Genomic DNA, 19175 nt, shown 5'->3' on the forward strand with positions numbered 1-19175 from the left:
GCATGGGAGGGAGGATTCTTTATTACTTTTCTAAGCAGCATGTTCTCTTAACCACACCGTCCTGCAAATAGCTGCAGAGATATTCCTCCATGCACAGACAGGGTTTTTTCTTTTTTTTTTCTCTTTCCTCCAGCTCTTCCTCCTCTCCCCCCTCTGCTTTTCCCTTTCTCTCCTTCTCCCTCTCTTCCCTTCTTCTCGTGCAGGAACAATCTGGCTCTGTTCACGCACATCCCTGCGGGTCCATGGCTTGGGCTGCCTGCACTGGGCTCGCTCCATGCCCAAGGTCTGCGTTTGGCAGGGGCAGGAAAGTGAACCCAGTGCGCCCGGGGACTGCTGTGCCATCGACTTAATACCTGCACAGGGAAAACAAAGGCGCTTTAGAGAAGCGACTGCAGTGCCGTGCCCCTGCTCCCAGCCCGGAGGAACGCAGGAGATAACAAGGGCTGAAAGAAAAGGCACGAGCGTAATTAAAGCTACCTGAGCAATTTCTGGAGGTATTACAGCTGGTGATAGCCCAGAGGATGAGAGTAGTCCTGGGATTATTAACATCCACTGGCACAAAGGGACAAGCAGTTGGTTTGTTTTTTTTTAAGCTCTTCAAGTGTGATTATTTTGGAGAGGGAGGAAAAAGTCCCTCTTTGGAAGGGAAACTTGGGTGCAGCTGGGGCTGGGACAGGCCACCCCCTGCGATGGGCCGAGGGTCCCTGGGGATACAGCCAGCCCGGCCCCCTCCTCTGGAGCAGGATGGGGCCGTGGGCTCAGTATGCACGGGAGGCATCCAGGCTCCCCTGGGCCAGCTCGGGAGCTCAAACCCACCCAGCGTGGTGCTCAGCTGGGTACGAGCACGGTTAATTCCTCTGTTGCTGCTGGCTTCTCCTCACCTGCGCCGTCAAGCATGCTGACGCAAGGCAGGCAGAGCGGGGTTGGAACAAAGCTAAACAGGTGCAGGAGATTAACGTCCCGGCCGATCCTTTTGTTCACGTGAAACAATTTCAGGCTCCCAGTAATGAAGTCCAGAATCGGGCTGCTCATCTCTCTGCGGCAGAAAGGAAACCCTAACGACATTCCCCGGATCAGGCCCGTTGATGGCCAAAGCCATCCCTGCCGGCACAGCCCTACCCGCAGCAGTGCCGTGGCTCGCGGTGTCTGCTCCAGGGCAGCCAGAAGACTTCAGCCAAGTGCCACCAGCATCGTCAGCAGGGCTTAACTGCTCACCTACAGCACCCCTGCCAGCCCCCTGGGGAAAGTGCCCATCAGTGGCCCAGTGTTTCTGGCCCATCGCACGTGCTCAGGAGAGCCAGAAACATGCTGTGTCCGACAGACCTCGGCTGCCACAGTTTCTTCTTTTTTCCCCCACCAGTGCTCCCAGTAATCCACATCACTTCACGAGTCCCAGGTTTTCCATCTCGCGGTGCAGAGCACAGAGGTGGGGACTGAGGAGGGAAGAGCCCAGAAGGGAGCAAGTGGGAAAGGCAGAGCCCAAAGCGCTGTGTGGGCAGGGGGCACAACGCCGGGCAACTGCCCGACCCCACCAGGCAGTGCCGGGAGCAGCGCGGGTGTGGAATTTTCCTCAGAAATCACAGAGATGTTTGCAAAGAGTTTTTCACCCAGGTCTGTTGCTAGATAGAGCCAACTTCCATCCTATCCCAGTTGCATAATGTAATTAATAGTAATATAAGCTCTGCTGTTATGCAAGAAAACTGGGGGCACTTTCTGTTCCAGTTTGAGCTCACCACAATCACTGTTCGTGCATCAGCCTTAACGCTGCTTCCTCGCGCTGCACTCAGCGTAACCTCATTAAGCAAAAGCATAAAGTCTGTGTTATTTATTTATTCCACATGATAAAACCAGGATATTACTCACTGTGATAACACGGGTTAATTTTCAGTGAAGCCTCTCTTGGCAAACTTTTAATACAATGAATAACACACCTATCAGATCCGAGATAAAAGGCTGTCGTATCGTAACCTCATTTCAGCCTTTGGCCCAGTAACGCTACACTTCAAGGTGCTGTAATTATGTGCTGCTGCTTTTTTTCTTAATTGATACTCATAAAAAAAGAAGGAGGGATAAAATTAAATTAGTTCAATGTTATTTAGCATGAGCTGGGAGTGATTAGCTGAGCGTGTGACTCTCGGTGCCACTCAAGGACAAGCCTACCTGATCGATAAATGCCATACGGCTTCTGCTGCTGGGAAAAAGGGCCACAGGAGCAGCTCTGCCAGAGCCAGAGCCTGTGGCAGGGCATCAGACAGACAGACTTGCTGGAACAGCGGGGGCAAACTCCGCTTTCAGCTCTCCTCTCTGCTGCTCCTTGTGTTTGAGACTTGAGCAGTGGGGTGGGTGGGGTGGATCCTGTCCCCGGTCTTGAGTGGATCAGCTCCCAGCACAGAGCTGCCCCAGCCTGAGCGAGCAAGGAAACAGCACATGAGTCAAGGGCAACGGGGTTATTTTAAAATTAGAAGAGGATTTGAGTAAGCTATTTCATGAACGTGTTCTGCAAGCCTACCTTTTTCTTTTTTCATGCCTAGAACAGCAGCACCGTACAAACCTACGCAAGAGATGGCACGAAGCATGCTATTAAAGCAGGGAAGCCTTCCCGAGGTGTCAGAGCCATGATAAGTCCTGTTTAAACTTTACCTAGAGCTGAACACCAAGTGTCAACACGAGGTGCTGCCCGAAGTCTCTGATCAGGCCAGGCAAACATCCAATCAGAAGTATAAATCAAAGCCCAGACACATCCAGGTGAGGCGGCGCTGTTTAACTCCATAATTCCCATCGGAGCAGGACTTTCCCAGCAGGTTACCCGCAGTCAGGTCGCTCCCCAGACATTTATTTATATAAGAAACCTGTCTGTGTGCATTATTTTTGTGTTTATTTTCCCCGGTAGGCACAGACACAAAGGCAGTGCCGGGCAGGGTACAGGCTGTCCCAGCAGCATCCGCGGGCGCTGCTGATATTGGACCTGGTGTTTGCTTTTCCTCCCGCCCCGGCTCCCTAACAGCAGCCCTGGGAAGCGGCTGTCAGCCAGCCCAGAAATGCAAACAGCAGGAGGGGGAGGCACGATCCCACCTCAGCCAGCGGGAACGGGGACAGAGGGGCTCACAAAGGGGGGCAGTGGGCTCCCTCCATGTCACCTCCGCTAATTTGGGGATTATAATCCCCATGTGAAGGGCCATGGCGGGGAAGCACTCCTCCTTCGGGAACTCTTACAAAAAAATAAAAAATCCCACTTTCTTAAGCCACCATCACATCCTACCATCACCTACAAGACCAGACATCCACTGCCCAGGATGACACGACATTTTGGCTGACAATAAATGCAACTGGGAGCAGTTTTTGAGCTGACACCATCCCACCGCAGCCCTCAGTCCCTGCTCTGGCACGTGCCTCTGTGTCAGCATCCATATTCATTCCGCCGTGAACGTATTCGGGGCTGGCAGTCTGTGTGCTGGGCTCACTGAGCTTCGGATCAGGCCTTTGAGTGATGTAAGTCATAATTAAAAACCCATGTCAATATTCTAAGAATTCTTTTTTCCCCAGATTGGGCAAAAGAAAGGTTAAAAAACACCATCTGTCATGGTGATTTTTTTTTCCTATTTCTCTTTCCTTTCCCTCGTTAAAGGGAAGCGGGCAGGGGAGAATGTTCATTTGAAGCTTGCAACATGTTTTATTAATTGATGGCAAATAATCCTAAGATAAAGTGCACAATAAATTTCTTAATGAGAACATATGGTGGGGAAAATTGATAGGAGCGAGCCTTTGAAGATTTCCGTGCGAGCACAGTTACAAAAGGAGCAGGCAGAGCCTGGCGAAGAGGAGCCCGAGCGCTCCCCAAGCGGAGGCCAAGGCAAGGGGCAGGCAGGGCCAGGCAACGCCGCTCCTGCTGCCCGCGACCCCCAGCCCAGGGCTCGTAGCTCGTCCCAAGGTGGACATGTTAGAGCATTTTGCCTCCACCCGGGGCTGGCCCGTGCCAGGCGCCCCCACGCCCCAGGTTTTGGGGATGCTCGTCCTTTTTATCAGCCGGGCAGGAGCAGCTGGACCGAAAGCAGCTGCTGGGGAAGAGCAAGTGGCTGCGGAGTCCGTGCCCACTCGGCCTTACTTTGGTCTGCTGGAAAGCTGAGACACCCATCTTGGAAGGCCTTTGGTAAAATCAGGAGGAAAAAATCTTGAGTTTTCACACTGCTAAATCCCACGGAGGACCTCAAGCTGAATCCTACCCTAACCCATCCTCCACAAAGCCATGCTACACAGAGACGACGCAGCAGGGATGTGGGACAGCCGAGCTGTGCCCAGCGCCCCACACAGCATCCCGCCCAGCTCCCCGAACGCGGCCATCGCACAGCAGCTGCAGCAAAGCCCGAGCCAACGGGGAATGCCCAAAAGCACATCAGGAGCTGTCTACTGGGAACTACTTTTTCTTAATAACGTAACTCCTTTATTTTAGATTTCTCAGATGCACCCAGCTGTGCTGCAGACTCATTCAGAGAACCAGGCAAAGTGGCAGGGGGTGGTATTTAAAGCAACATCTCGGACGGATATCAGTAAATGGAAGTCAACTCCCAAGAGCAACCTGATCCCAAAGCGGCCCTACCAACACTGAACATGGGGTTTTTCCAGGAGCGAAGTGACTTAGGAACACAGGCCCCCAGCCAACTTTTAGAGGACTTGCCCCCACTTCGGCACCTCCAAATATCCCATTCTAATACACTTCCATGAACGGTTACACCCTCCAAACCAAACACACCCCGGCCTTTAATCCACCCCTCCCAGCAGAGCCTGAGAAAACAGCAGAGCAGGGCAAAACGGGCAGGAGGAGAGCGGGCGCGGGCAGCCAAGAGCTGCCCTCCACGCACCAGCACATGCTGGTCCTCGTGAGCCGGTTCTACAGCAACAAAGCCCGACCCCAAAAGGCTGTCTGCTGGGGATAATGCCTTCAAAATACGTGACAGTCACTGCAATGTGTGTTTTGGGAAGGAGTTTTGCCTTGTACCCACTGCCGGCCATGGTCCCCAGTGGTGTAACACATTTAGCATCTCCTCGAGCACATCATGGGGTGCAGATGAAAAAAAAAACAGGCAATGCCACCACCTCCGGCATGAAGACCACGCACACCACATGCTACAAGCAAGAGGTGTCCCCAGCCTTCACAGAACACTCGCCTTTTAATTAAATCACTCATTAAACAGAAATAATAAATGCAAAGGTTGCCTGGCTATCGCATCATTCGGGGTCACTCAGGAAAGCGGCTCTGATGAAATTCAGCTATCAGGTAGGAAAAGTCCGGATTCACACGGTTCCAGGGGCTGAAATTTTAAGGCAAATATCCTCAGAGCCGGGGCTTTCCCAGCCTGTCGATAGTTCTTGGCCCTGTTCGGTTCAATCCTGGAGCCTGGCCGGGGCACTGCGGGTCAGGTGCCGGCCGAGCCAATTTGCAGCTGTAATCCATTAACCACAGGCAGATACGGGCACTGGAAGGACTTTGATTTAAAAACATGTAGCCCCAAAATCAGATGCTTTGCACCTGGACTTTGCATCTTTTAGCCACTCTTGCGATTCATGGCTAAAGATGCTTATTATGTGATGGGCAAATGAGATGGTTCAGAGCACTCTGGGCCAGGAACACACCTCAGACTTAGAAATAAAGATCTTTTTCGGTAGCATCTAACGAGGGGAGCTTCCATTTTCCAACAACCATCTCTACAGCCCTCGGGGAGGTGGTAAAAATCAGATCTGTTAAAGAAGCGACTCCCAAAACAGGCACCAGCCCCTGCCTGCCCCGCGCGCAGCCCGGCGGGATTCCTCTCATTCCTCCCGTGGACTTTCACCGCTCAAATCAAACACGGGAGCAAAGCTGCGGGCGGCAGCGGTGCCCGGGGAGCAGGCGGGCTCAGCCGGCCCAGCCGACTTTCCCACACTTTGTGTGATCGCTTTTTATCAGTGTTTGGCCAAGGGATGTCAAGGTCTCCAGCAGTGCCAGAGGTGCCTCCTGGGGTGGCACTGGCAGGGGACTTTGCCTTCCCGCAGGGTCCTTGACATAAAGCCCTGGGACCCGGCACGTGGGGACACCTCAAAGGCAATGTGTGTGCGTGTATAACTATTTATATATATATTATTTTCCCACAGAACTTTTGTCTAAGTGGAAAGTTGGGCCAGGAAGGCTGTGAGAACAGGAGATTTCTGTTGCTTTCTCCTGATGGTCAGGCTGCTGAGCGGGCGCTGTGAGAATCAACCTTCGCTGGGTATTTTGGCCCACCTGCGTCCAAAAATATGGATGTAAACGTTGTTCTGGGTTGGATAAAAGCTCAGACTGGAGCAGCCGTTTGCAGACAGGGACTCTGTGATCCAACAGCCCAAACCCCAGGGCGACAAAGCTGCAGGAACCTGAGGCTGCTCCAAAACCCCATCACTTTGCAGTGGGAGCCACAAGCTGACATTTCAAGCCACCAAAGCCACCCAGACTGGGAGCCCCTTGGGAAATGGGACCTCGGCTGTTTGGGGGGCACCCTTCTGCTCTTCGTTCATCAGGGAGGAATCCGCCTTTAGCACTGAAGGCAGAGAGAGCAGGGTCAGCAAGATGGAGTTCTTCTAGAAAAATCCTCGCTCCCCTTCCTGGCCTGATCCTCCCCTGGACCATGGTTCATCCCACCCTCAACATGAAATTTAGGGCAAAAGCACTATAAAAAGTGGAACTTTTTCACTTAAAAAAAAAAAAAAAAGAAAAAAAAAAAGATATTAAAAAAAGATATATATACATATATATATATTATTATTTTTCTAAGTTGGACTAAAGATACCTTTCTTTATTGGCTGTCATATCAAAGAAGAAATCATAAATCCTACCTAATGTTAAGGAAGCGGGGCTCTGTAAAGAAAATGGCAATGCAACATGCAGCCCTGTCATATTTGGTTACTGTCCCCATCAGTAGCCTGGCCAAAGGGAGCCCCAGGAGGCCAACAACTCGACCCATGCCAAAGTAAAATTAATTTGTGACTTCAGAGCTTCAGGCAGACTAGGAAATATGACTGATTTAATTTTTTGCAGACCTACAGTCACTAACCACTTTCTCTTCACAGTCACAGGCAGAAACCTGCAAAAAATGCTTTGCCCATCTGCTCTTTCCCCACAGAGCAATGCAATATCTGGAACTCTTTTTTTTTTTTTTTTTCTGTCCTGAAGCTGGCTGGCAGGTCCTTCGAAATTTCATCGCATTGTTGTGTGCACGGAGCAACGGCGCCAAAAAGTTCCAGTTTCCCAAGAAGGCAGAAAATAAGGATTTCTGGGATTTCTGAACACCCTTTACCAAAGCGGCTTCGAGCCCCTGAAGGAGTTGCTTTACTCCCATGATTTCCCTAGGTCTCCTCCAAACCGAACCCAAAAAATAACAGGCACAAAGGTGTTTGCAAGCAGGGTGCAGCCCTGGGGAGCCCCAGGCAGCGGAGGGGCAGGGCCTGACCCTGCTGCCCACCCACCCCGGGGTGGCTTTGGGGGCTCGGGCACCCACCCGAGGGCGAGCTGACAGCCGGGTGCTCAGCTTGGCTGTCCCAGTGCCCTGCACTGCTCCGCAACCACAGCCATCACACCCATCCTGCACCACGGGCTAGGTTTCCCCAGAAGCGGCGTCTCTAGCCCTGTTTTTGCCCCGATTAGCACCGAATGCCAAACTCATTTCTTTACGGCAGCCTTTTTGGACCACGCTGTTCCCAAGGGGTGACAGAAGGCAGCCCCGCGGTCCTGCCAGCACCCGCGCGGAGCAGGGCCGGGTCAGGCGAGGTCTTTTCTCCGCACGAATCCTTCCAAAGAGCGACACGCGATGCGGAGGGGGGAAAAGAGAAGGGAGGATTTCAGGAGCCGGGCCGGGGCTTTTTCCAGCTTCAGCAACTGGATGTCTCACCTCTGCGGGGAGGGAGGGAGGCGCGCCCCCAGCTCGGCACACAAAACCTGCCCTGTGTGCGTGGCAGCCAGACCTCAGCTACATTTCATCCAGGGACTGGTGCTGTGCCCCCCCCGGGCCCTGCCCTCACCCAAGGAGGTCTCACGCCGGCAGGGGGGCCAAGCAGATTTCGACCTCTCACGTCCCCCTCCCCTCTCCAGATGTCCTGGGGACGCGGCCCAGGAGTGGAATCTGACTCCGGAGGAAGGGATTGCAGACCTGATTTAGCAGTTTACCTCCAACGTTTGTCCTGAATTTTTACGGAGCGGTTCGAAGTCAAGCTGAGAAGTTTCTCAAGCCCTTGGCCAAGGCAGCGAGGCCACGCGGGTGCCAGCGCTCGCCCCGTACCTCCCCGCAGATTCTAGGAACTTCACCCGAGCAGGGCAGGAATTTTTCAGCAACCTCCCTACCTCGCCCTGTGCTTTTTGGCCGGGGCTGCCTAACACCGTTTGGCCTGTGCTGGCAGCCAGGTGCCAAGGTATATATGTACGTACCGATCAAAATGAATGGAGCTGCTGAATTAAGTGCTGGAGCAAAACCCCGCAGGACAATAAAATCCATTGACGGTGGAGCGGAGGCCAAGTCTCCATCGCTCCGCACCAGAGCTCCCACAGCAGAGCCCTCTTGGTCCGAGCCATCCCCGCTGTGGGATGGTCACCAGCCTGCCGGTGGCTTTTCCTCCTAGGGAAAAGCCACTTCTCGCTGGAAACCCGATGGGCAAACCTCTGCTGCCAGCTCTACGTGGGTTGAAGTCTTCTTCTGGGGCCCTACCGCCTCGCTCGCAGCCCTCTCCAGGGCTGCCCAAACCCACGCTTGTTGGGAGTCCACACGCAGACAACATCCTCCCAGTCACCCAGCCCACATAAAGGGAGTCCAGGCATGGCGGGGCAAGCGTTGGTCCAAGCAGGGTCCTGCACACGCCTTGGATGCCTGCGTGGCTCGAGGCAGCGGTGCTGCATGTCTGTGTGCCTCGGCAGTGCTTCCCGGTGCTTTGCTTCTGCCATGCAAAGCACGGAGTGGAAGCAGCTTCCAGCTGCCATGCTCAGCTGGAGAGCGAGGAATCTCACTGCAACTCGTAAACGGAGCAAATTCGATATGGACAGCTATTGACAAAGGACAAATATTTAAAAGAAAATAATAAAAGAAAAAAAAAAAAGTAGGATGTAATTTTTGCAGTTGCTCTCTGGCTCTTTTCTGACCATAACCACACTTTAAACACTAGTTTATGATGCAAACAGCCAGCAAGCTGCTGCTGGAAGCTTGTGGAATGAGCTGCCCACTTCGCAGAGATAGCAGCAGCCCAGGTAGACATGGGCAAGCCAGCACGCTTGCAGGCTGAGCCAGGGCAAGAGGACTTGCTTGGCTCTGGGATGCAAACCACAGGCTGAGCCATTGATGCCGGCCATCTGCATGTGAAAAAGCAAACATATAAATAAAAATTGCTGTGAATGGCAGAAAACGATGCTGGAGAATGCTGCCACTGGCTTGGCTCCTCCTTAGCCCTGGAAGCTGAGCTGTGCTGCAGCCAAGCAGCCCAAGCCAGCCTGCCATCGCGCGCCCACCTCCGCACCCGGCACGCAAACCCTCTCCCACCCACGCTTGTGGGAACAAGGGAGAGGCTGTACGTTTGCAGCCATGAAAAATTATTAATAAAAATGCCAATCAGGTAGTTGGAGGTAGTTGGAGGTCGGGGTTTTATTATTATATGGTTTTGAATGGCACAAACCCTGCAGTATTGCAAAAACTTGCCTAGCGCAGGTCAGGTTTGCAGATGGTAGAGTTCGCTTTTGCAGAGGACCGCAGAGAGACTCGTGCTCGTCGGCTGCACCGCAGGCACCAAACCGGCTGCTGGGGGTGCTGGCAGTGACCCCCGAGACACTCAGGGAGCACACACAGCACACAACGGCAGCACCCAAACACCTAACGTCCCTAACGGTGTTTGCTGAACCTCAAAAGCCTAAGACGAGCCAAGAAGCGCGCTGGATATTCAACCCGAAAGCTGCCACAAGCAAAAACGCAGCCGCAGCCCTTTGTTTCTGCTTGTTTTTCCAAAGGACAGGTGTGCAGTTTCACTGTGTGTCCGTGGATCTGTCAGTCTGAGAACTTTGTTATTCAGACAAACTGACCCTTTTGCTGTTTTCAAGCCTGTTTGGGAGAGGATGGAGCTCCTAAAGGATGGAGCTCTGTGACAGAAAGTGGTCAGGGAGAGGAGGGGAAGCCAATGGATGGGGTGACTGCCAAAGGACTGCCCTGTTGACACACGGCACATAGACACAAAGAGAATCTACCCAGAGAAAGCTTTCAGGAATGTCCCGGTGATGGGAAAAGCTTTCACCCCTCCACCCTGCTAACGGCGTAACAGCTTCTCCCACCTCTGGAACAAGATTTATGGCATGGGAGATCAGAGGGACTTCTTTTTAGCACTCTTGAGCCAGATGTGTAAGAGCTGCACACCAGCACTGGGGCTGGCTTTCAGCAAGAGCACAACTTCACGCTGTGCCCAGCGCTCGGCTCCTCCGAAAAGCCCAGCTGGAACCTCTTACCCTCGCTGTTTACCACACTCCTGCAGCCTGTGCCGGTACCACTGCAAAGGCTGGGGCTCACCTCGTCAGCAGGCAAAGCATGCAAACATTGCTACAGAGACCAACAAGGTCACATCGCGCTGCTCACACGGGCTCACCAGCCCCTACGGCTGTCTCCATCGCAGCAAACCCCACTGCTTCAACTGATCACCCCGCAGTTGCCTGCAGATCTCATTAAAGCAATTTGCCCTCCCGAAGATCATCATAATTAAACAACAACAACAGAAAAAAAGACAGGTGGCACGCCCTTAAATAGAGAGGTTTTCATAATGGTTAAACATTGGCCTGGAGCCAAACCGCAGTTCTGAAAGCTCAGGGGCAGGATGAAGGGACTTAGGATCTGAACTCCAAATTTCACAACTGGTCCCATGTATAAACAGGGACTAGCCCAAACCCCCACATTCGGGAGTTTGAAGTCAGATCTTGATCTGAATTTGGTGGCTTGGGCCAGTTTCAAGAATCACAAATTACCTCCACTTATTATTATTAATAATAATAAAGTGTTATTTTATGCAGGAGCTTTGAGGCTCATTGTGATACGCAGACAAGCGGTTAGACCAGGACGAAGCTCACAGCTGGTGGGAGCAGGTGGGATTTGCATTGTCTGCAGCACCGGGGCCGAACTCTACCCAAACCCCATGCCAGGAAGGTGCTGCATGTGGGGCTCAGCAGCAGTGGGGCTCCAGGAGCAGCTCAGCACCCTGCTTCTCCACTGTGAGCATCACCAGCCACACTTGTCCCCAAGGTGGCCACAAGCCCAGGGCTGGCTCCTGGCCTTCTGCCACAAAAGGCATTTCACCAGCCAGGAGCTGGGTAAGGTCAGACACCACATCAATTAGGTGCAGGCCATGCTAGCTTAAGTCTGCACACAGCCGTTGGGCTTTGGGGAAAAGCTTTGTGAACAGGGTTTTCTAGTTCTTCTTGCACCACACGGGTTTTGGAGTTCATTCAGTAGAAGAACCAACAATGCAAAAGAAAACATTGCTCCCACCTACAAAAGAATGAGGGAGAGCTGGAGCCCAGAGAGGACACCTTGGAGCATCTCATCCCAGCCTGGCTTCAAACAGACTTCCAAGAGCTGAAGCACCGAACTTCTGCACACCGAGCAGCACAGCGCAAATCCTCCCCAGCAAACTTCAACATGCCCAGACGGGTCACTGTTAGCAGGCCAGCCGCCTGCAGGCTAGGACCACTGGTAGAACTGATCGTGTTCCTCAATCATAGTTGCAAACAAGCACTCATTTCCTGCTTGCCAGGCGAGCACACGGGCATTTTGTCCCTTTAAATCATTGTCCTCGGCCACCGATACAAAACACTGAGCAGCACTCGCTGCAGATGCTCAACGTCATCAGATTCAAGGAGTGGATAATCAATATTGAAAGGTGTGATTGCAGCCAAGCAGGCTGGCTAATCAGCTACTGATTTTGCTCTAACATCGTAGTTCATTTAGAAATTTAATCTGGAGGTGGTGGGAGGGACAGGGGAGCACTAACAGGAATTACTGTGGAAATGCAGTATCCCTTTCCACGTCTAAACACAACACAGTTATGGCAGTGACTTTGTTACCCCCTTATTCATCCTGCCAAGGCCAAGTTCACAAGCTAAAGAACTTGGATGCGTTTTTTCCTCCAGCCCTTTTCTTCACCAGGTCAAACAGGGTTCTGCAATCGTGCCATCCTTCCCAGGGTACTATATTAGCAGTTGGATTGGACAAAAAGCTTCTAGATGAGTTTGTCATCTTTTTCTCCCTTACATCATAGTAGACAAATATCCATTTTCTATTCCGACACCGAGATAACACAGACCCATCCTACCTGCATGCACACAGCCACAGCAAGCCCGTTCATCTGATGCAGCTCTGAGAACAAGGAAAGAGAGGGAGGATGCACTGTGGTTTAGAATTATTATTTTTTATCACAAATCACCAACTGTGTGGATTTTGGAAGGCCATTAGAGTGACTACATTATGCCTAGATATCCCACAACAAAACCATCTCTTTAAAATTCTGTAAAAGCCAAGCCCCATGCTTCAGCTGTAGGCCCTTTTATAGGTGCAGGTGGGCTATATTAGGAGTTGGGGTCCTGATTTGATGAGTTGGAGACCAGCAGGAACCATCTGGTTGATTTGGCCTGGGACAGGTATCAGGGGCTGCGTGGAAATGAGACCCCCCCAGGCTCACCACAGCTGGGACCTCCACAGAGGAGGCAGTTCTAGGCACAGCTCACAACACAGACGAGACCCACCACCACATCCCTCCAGCCCTTCTTTTCCCTGAGGACATCTTTCTGCTAAGCAAGCCATCCCCTGGCGCAGCAGGGGCACGGGCACTTCAGCAAAGCACCGTAAATCTCCTTGGCCAAGCTCTTTGTCTACAAGCCACAAAAATTGGGTGGGCAGCTGACGGTGTGCTAAGAGCCTCTTCCTCTCCTTCCTGCCCATCAGCAGTCACACTGTGCCGGGACAGAAAACACTCAGAGCCACAGCCACGGGGTGTTGTCCCACCTTGTGCAAAGGAGATTAGAAACCAGGATCCTACACTACAAACAATGGTGTTTTCCTTCTCCTATGCCTCAACAGACGATTGCTCTCCCTCCCCTTTTTAATTAAAAACGCTTCTGGTTCCCGACCCGTGAGGGTCTCCACACCGTCCCCATCCCACTGTCTGAGGAGAGGACAGGGCCGGGAGGCCAGCAGGGTGGGAGGCAGCTGGCCCTGCCCTCACATGGGGCCAGCATTGTGGGGAGGCACACGGCAACTCCCTCACATGGCAGCCATTTTGGCCGGCCTGCTTCCCACAGCATCTGTTTGTTTTGGATGCGAGGCCTGGCGCGGCGGGCTCGGTGTTTCTCAAGCTGACCTTTCCTGTTTTCCGAGTCAACGGTCTTAGATCCATAAAGTCAGGCACAAGATGTTGAAAATTAATCAGCATCTGGGGCTGACAGGGAACTGTTTGGCTGGGGAAATGGCATGTGGCTGGAGCAAACAGCCTCATTTTCTCAGCTGAAGCGAGGACCCTTGATGCTCCTTGCTAAAAAGCCTTCTTGGGGCCACCATGAGCTGCTGCAGAATGCTGCCATAAAGCACTGAGCAGTCACGGAGTCAGCTGAAAGCACTCAGCGGCCTGCAAGGTCAAGCTCTAAGCACTGGCTGCTGACAGTCCTAACACTGCTGATCACCAGCACCAGACCTGCCTGGGAGGGCAGAGCCCTGGGGGTCCCTGAAACGGTCAAATAAATGCTGGCTGTTGGCTCAAGAGCCTTATCCAGCCCCAGAGGTGTTCTTCACACATGGCTCCAGTCACTCAATCCCGCTCCCGGCTTTTTCGTTCACAAATGCTGCACGACCAGTAAGACTGGATTTGATTTTCTTCGGGGGATTTTTTCCTATCCCAAAATACATCCCTCCTACCCCAGTAATACAGAAAAAATGTGGGTGTTATCTGTGTAGTTTCGGGTAATTTTGGAGACCTGAGGTTTGTCACCTTCCCAGGGACGGCAGCTCAGGCTGTCGCAGAGGACCAGACCTCCTCGGTGTGCTTTGTTCAGACACCATGGTGGGACTGGCTGTTGGAGCCCGTAAGACTCAGGCCAAAGTAGGTCTGGATCTGAAAATCAGCCTTTGAGCCAACTTAGGGCAAATGGCATGATCCGAGATAAGCAAATAATTAAATAAAAAGCACGTGAAGAGTTGTTTGGGCAGCAGAAGACACAAGCCTGTCTTCCCATGGCTTGGCCTCAGCATCTGCAGATGCTCTGAGGTCAGGGGAAGCTCATGGTACCACTCTTCTTCTAGGCAAAGTATTTTACTACATCTTCACAAATTCCCAAAGACCTGATATATTTGACATCCGCTTTGTCACATGTACACATCCACATTCTCTGTACAGTGTGAGTTCAGGCGATAAACAGGGACACTAAGAGGCCTCACTGATGGGCACAGGGGATAAAGAAGAAGCTACGACAAGTTCCCTGGGGGGCAAAGACCCCCGATGCCATGCAGGCACCAGCCTGGGGCCACGGAGCAGGGAGCCGTGCAGGACGGATGGCGCAGCACTGTCCCAGGCAGCACGGATCCAAACCTTCCTTTGTTCCCAAACTTGGCTGTTTCAGTTTTCTTTGCCTTTTTTTTTTCTTTTTCTTTTTTTTCTATTTTTTTTTAAGGTAACAATACCTCCTTTCAGGCACTGCCAAAGACCTACTCAAGCCCACTCAGATAAGAGCTGGCAGGAAAGGTAACTGCCATCAATATTTTGGTGAATGTTAACTACCTGAGGACAGACTGGGTGGGGGATCACAACAGTCGGTTGTGAGCACCTGGGCTATGTTTAAAAACACCACATTAAAAGTCATCTCCCTCCCTGGATCCCCCTGAATTCCCAGTACACACTCTCCAGCCTAAGTGGTTGTAAAAGACAGAGCTTAGCCGGTCGGGACTAAGTCGACAATCGTGCTCCACACGAAGGTATGTTTTCATGATGCTTCTTTTGCGGCCGTTTCATTTACTCCGCTAAAATATTATTCTTCAGCCAGAGTTTATTTTGGATAAGTGCGGCAAGTAGAATTTGTAGCCCTAAATTCTCAAGTGCGGGATTCAGAATTAAATGTTAAAAAAAAAAAAAAAAAAATGTGGGGGGGACATCTTTTTTTGTTGGGTTTCCCAGATAACTGCCTGCCATCACGCTCTCACCCCGCTCCGAGAAAGCAGCATTTTGTCTCTTTTCTGAAGGGAGCACCTGTTTTCATCCCTTTCTTCAAAGTCAAAAATCGTTCTGTATGTTATGAGTAGGAACCCGGGATTACGATAAAGAGTGGTTTCAGACTGACAGCAAATTAAACTGCAAGCCAAGGTATATATACACCATTCGGAGACATATTTATAATAGGTTTTTTCCTAAAACCAGAAAATATAACGATATTCTGTCATGGAGTCTGAGACTTTCTGTGTTATTATTAAGATATAGCAAACATTTCTAGGTAAAAACTGGGAGCTAGATGGTGTTATTCTCAGAATAAGCTTTTCCCACTTAGCAGCAGGATGATTTTTTTTCTCATGTTCGTGCAAAAAAAGTACGATTTTTGCCAAGCTAAATGGCCAGTGCATATTTCTAATCTGTCACAGATAGGAGAGACAGGTAGACAGACATACGCAGAAAAACCAGCACGCCCTGCCCTCCTGATTTCTGTTTTTCTATCATAGTCTGCCTTGCTGTATTAATTTTAATGTGATGAGTGTTATGCTATGTTTTCTTTTAACCGTAAGCACGCTGTTCTTGCTGCAGCCGTTCTTTCAGTTTTGGAATGCAAATAAAGCAAATGAAAATAGAAAGAAAATGGAATAAATTATCATTGTTAAATAAAAATAAAATTAAAAAAAATAAAAATAATTTCTATTTATGGAGTAAATGGTGATTCAGAGAGAAATTAACGTGGCTCCTCTGGCGAGGATCCCCAGCACGGAGCCGTGGCTGGGCTGGTCTGCGTACGGACCGGTCCTTGCTCCAGCCCTGGGACAGGTACTAAAAACCAGCCTTGGATATCTGCACCTTGTGGACACGCTCACCCCAGCCCCTTTGGCAGCCCACCCCAGGAAACCCCCTGAGTTACCAACATGGGGCAAATAAGGGAGGAAACAGGCAAAGAGAAAGGGAAGGTCTCGGGACTGTGGTTTTGCTGCGAGCATCCCGCCAGCCCTGCAAGCCCGGGTGCCTGCCCAGGCCATCCGGCTGCCGCCAAGAACAGACACCTTAAAAATGCCTTGACATGGTTTTCCCACTGGAGAAGAAGCCCAAGAGCTGCCCGGTGCCACGTCCCTGTCTTCCTGGGAGTGGGAAAACACCATTCCACACTCAGCAGCATCTTCTGGGTTAGGAAAAGGCTCGGCACTTGCTCCCACCCTCATCGCTGGAGGGACAAGGGCACCTCCAACGGCAGAGCGACCAGGGCAAATGTGCCCAAAGCACCAGGAACGTGCTTTTGGGGTCTCCCGTGCCTAAAGGTGCCCACCGGGTGCAGGAAGGGATGGCGACGCGCACGAACCAGGAGCGAGAGGGCAGGGTGGCCCCGCGCGCCCTTCGCCCATGGGAGAACCACAACGCTAGCTGCAAACAAGAGAAGTTGTTATCTACGTTGTTAGACATGTCCAAAGATTTATGTGTAAAATAAAATATTTATACAGTGCTCAGGCACATGGCTATGCACTTGGCATAAAAGAGGAGCAGCGAGACGCAGATATATGTATTTTCAGTATATGTGAGCACATGCATACGTGAGCCTGTATTTAGATATATATAGATATATATATATATATATATAAAACAAATCCCTGTTTATTACTCAGTAGAGAAAACTGCAGTTTTTTTTACATAAATAATCCCAGTGTAAATAAACTCCCCACCCTGAGCAAACTAAAAGTGATCCCATAGCAGATTTCTCTATTTTTCAAATAAATCATAGTTCCACCCGAACATGGACCTGGCAGCTAGAATTTCCAAATCACTCTGGAGCAGCAGTGGGATGGGAGCTGGAAACAACCCAAACAAACAATTTTACAAGTTCCAGAAGCCGGGCGCACCCCCCCCCATACCCACCACCCCCCTTTTTTTTTTTTTTTTTTTTTTAATTTGACGAGCAGGAGGGGTGGGCGCTGCGGCGTTCGCTGGCCCATAGGAAATCAGTGACCCAGGGACATCTGCAAGCGATTAGGACGCAGACTTCAGGTAGCTCCCAGAAACACGTGCTGTCCACATTACACCCTCCAAGTATATTTCCACAACTTTACTTCTCCAAATAAACAGTCGGGCTCTCCCTGCATTAGCAAGGAGCTGCACAAACAGGTAGAGAGAATGGCAGTTTTATTCCCCCTTCCAATTCTGATGGATTTCTTGTAAGCTGTTGCCGGGCTGTGTAATTTGACCTATTGCTTGGAAAACATAATAGGGCTGGTTTAAAATTACTGCCATTTATTTATCTGTATGTGACTATGAAACATCATGTACGATTTGCACAGCATGTTAGCTGCCACAGCTGTGCTGTAAGCGAACGGCCGCTTACAGGGGCGAGCCATACCGAACACACGGCTCAAAATAAAACTAAAAATTGTGTATATTAACCAAAAATCATCAGGATTGATAACCGGGTAGAGAGATTTCTTTTTAATTTATTATCAGGTTTTATGCCTTTCGAAGCAAACCTACTTCTTTTTAACTGCTTTGCGATGGCACACACATCCCTGCCCGAGCACGGGGACACGAGTGGTGAAGCCGCTGCATCTCTCTGGTCACGATGTAACTGGGGATGACACTAAGCACAGACGGAGCTGTGACAGCACTAGCGATGCTGGGACATTCTTCATTTACAGAAAAAAAAATAGGGAGAAGACAACACTGATCGCGCTGATCACTCATCGCTGGCGTTTGCTCTGGGGCATTTTTCCTTTTCTGGAGAACTCGGTATTGTTATGAATGAAAACTGCATCTTTTGTCCTCGTTACCAGAGCTTTACTTTTGGCTTTGATCACTTCACCCGAAGTGATTCAAACCAGATTGATTTATCTTAGTATCCTGCTGAGGACCGCTTCCAGCTCCAGCTGGCAGCTTCTGCGCAGGGACGGGCAGGGGGGGGACGGGGCTGCTGCTGAGCCTGGGCACCCCCTGAGCCCAGAGCCCCCCCAAGTGGGCATCATCCCCCCAGGGACCAGGACCAGGGCAGGATTGCTCCTCAGTGCCCCAAATCAAGGCAAACCCACAGCTGACAGCAGAGCATCAGACAGACCCGATCAGGCCAAAGGTTTTCACACAAGGTAAAGGTGGATCTTGGGCAAAACTCATCACCACGATAATTCTCCTCTTCCTCAACGCGGAGAAAAACTCAGCATTTCTGTGCATTTCCATTCCGCTTCACCTGAGCCTGATAAATTTTCCACTCACCAAAGTTTGTAAAGCCTCAAGCCAAATACTGCGAGCAAATTAATTAATTAATTAATTAAAATATATCACTGTAATCCCCAGAAAAGAGCGTTTGTGAGGCACAAGTTTGAGCACAGTGGCTTCCAACTGGGGGAGAAAGAGCAGAAAAGAAGGGCAAGGTTATGTGTATTTACCATGACGGAGCCTGCGCCGGAGCCAAGGAGCGTTACAGCCTGTCCGGTGCTGCTCGGCACACAGAGCTGGACTCCAAAACGCAGGAGAATAAATCAGCTGCTGGCCTCGCCTGCGGGTAAACAGCCCAGCAAGCTGGGGAGCAGCTGAGCAGCCCAGGTATTAGCAATCAGCACGTTAAAAAAAAAAAAAAAAGTGCTTTCCCCCTCCTTTTCTCATATTTTTAGCTTTTTCCTGGGGAAAAAGTGTTTCTCTGATCCAAAAGACCACAATGCTTTCACCGCTTTCTCCGAGATTCAGCCTCATCCTGATCACCACCGGCAGGATCTGGCCCCCGGTGGCTTCGCCTTTGCTTATTTTTTAAATGGTAAATCTTGAGGCTATTAAAAGTGATGCTATTTCACCAGCCACAACGAGCGCGCAGTCATTTAATAGCTAAAACAGACAGACGTGGTCAAATTAACACTGCCACCCGGCTCCGTCCTTATAAATAATCCGAATGGTTTTACGGCGGCGCTGAGATTCTCCACTCCCGACTTTTGAAATTCTTTCACTCTATTCTA

General features: G+C 50.9%; 1 long non-coding RNA gene across 3 annotated transcripts in view; it reads right to left on the reverse strand.

Annotated features, from left to right (window-relative positions):
* LOC118253860 (uncharacterized) overlaps window positions 1–19175 on the reverse strand; it is a 73349-nt gene that overhangs the window by 8697 nt on the left and 45477 nt on the right. Inside the window, exon 1 of one of the 3 annotated variants that reach the window (XR_004780553.1) lies at window positions 2161–2354. The exons of the other annotated variants lie outside the window; for them this stretch is intronic. This is a non-coding gene — a long non-coding RNA (uncharacterized LOC118253860). Of the gene's footprint in view, window positions 1–2160; window positions 2355–19175 lie in introns of those variants that run through there. 3 annotated transcript variants of the gene reach the window in all.

Source organism: Cygnus atratus, chromosome 18 (assembly GCF_013377495.2).
Source record: "Cygnus atratus isolate AKBS03 ecotype Queensland, Australia chromosome 18, CAtr_DNAZoo_HiC_assembly, whole genome shotgun sequence".
In the NCBI taxonomy this organism is placed as follows: Eukaryota; Metazoa; Chordata; class Aves; order Anseriformes; family Anatidae; genus Cygnus; species Cygnus atratus.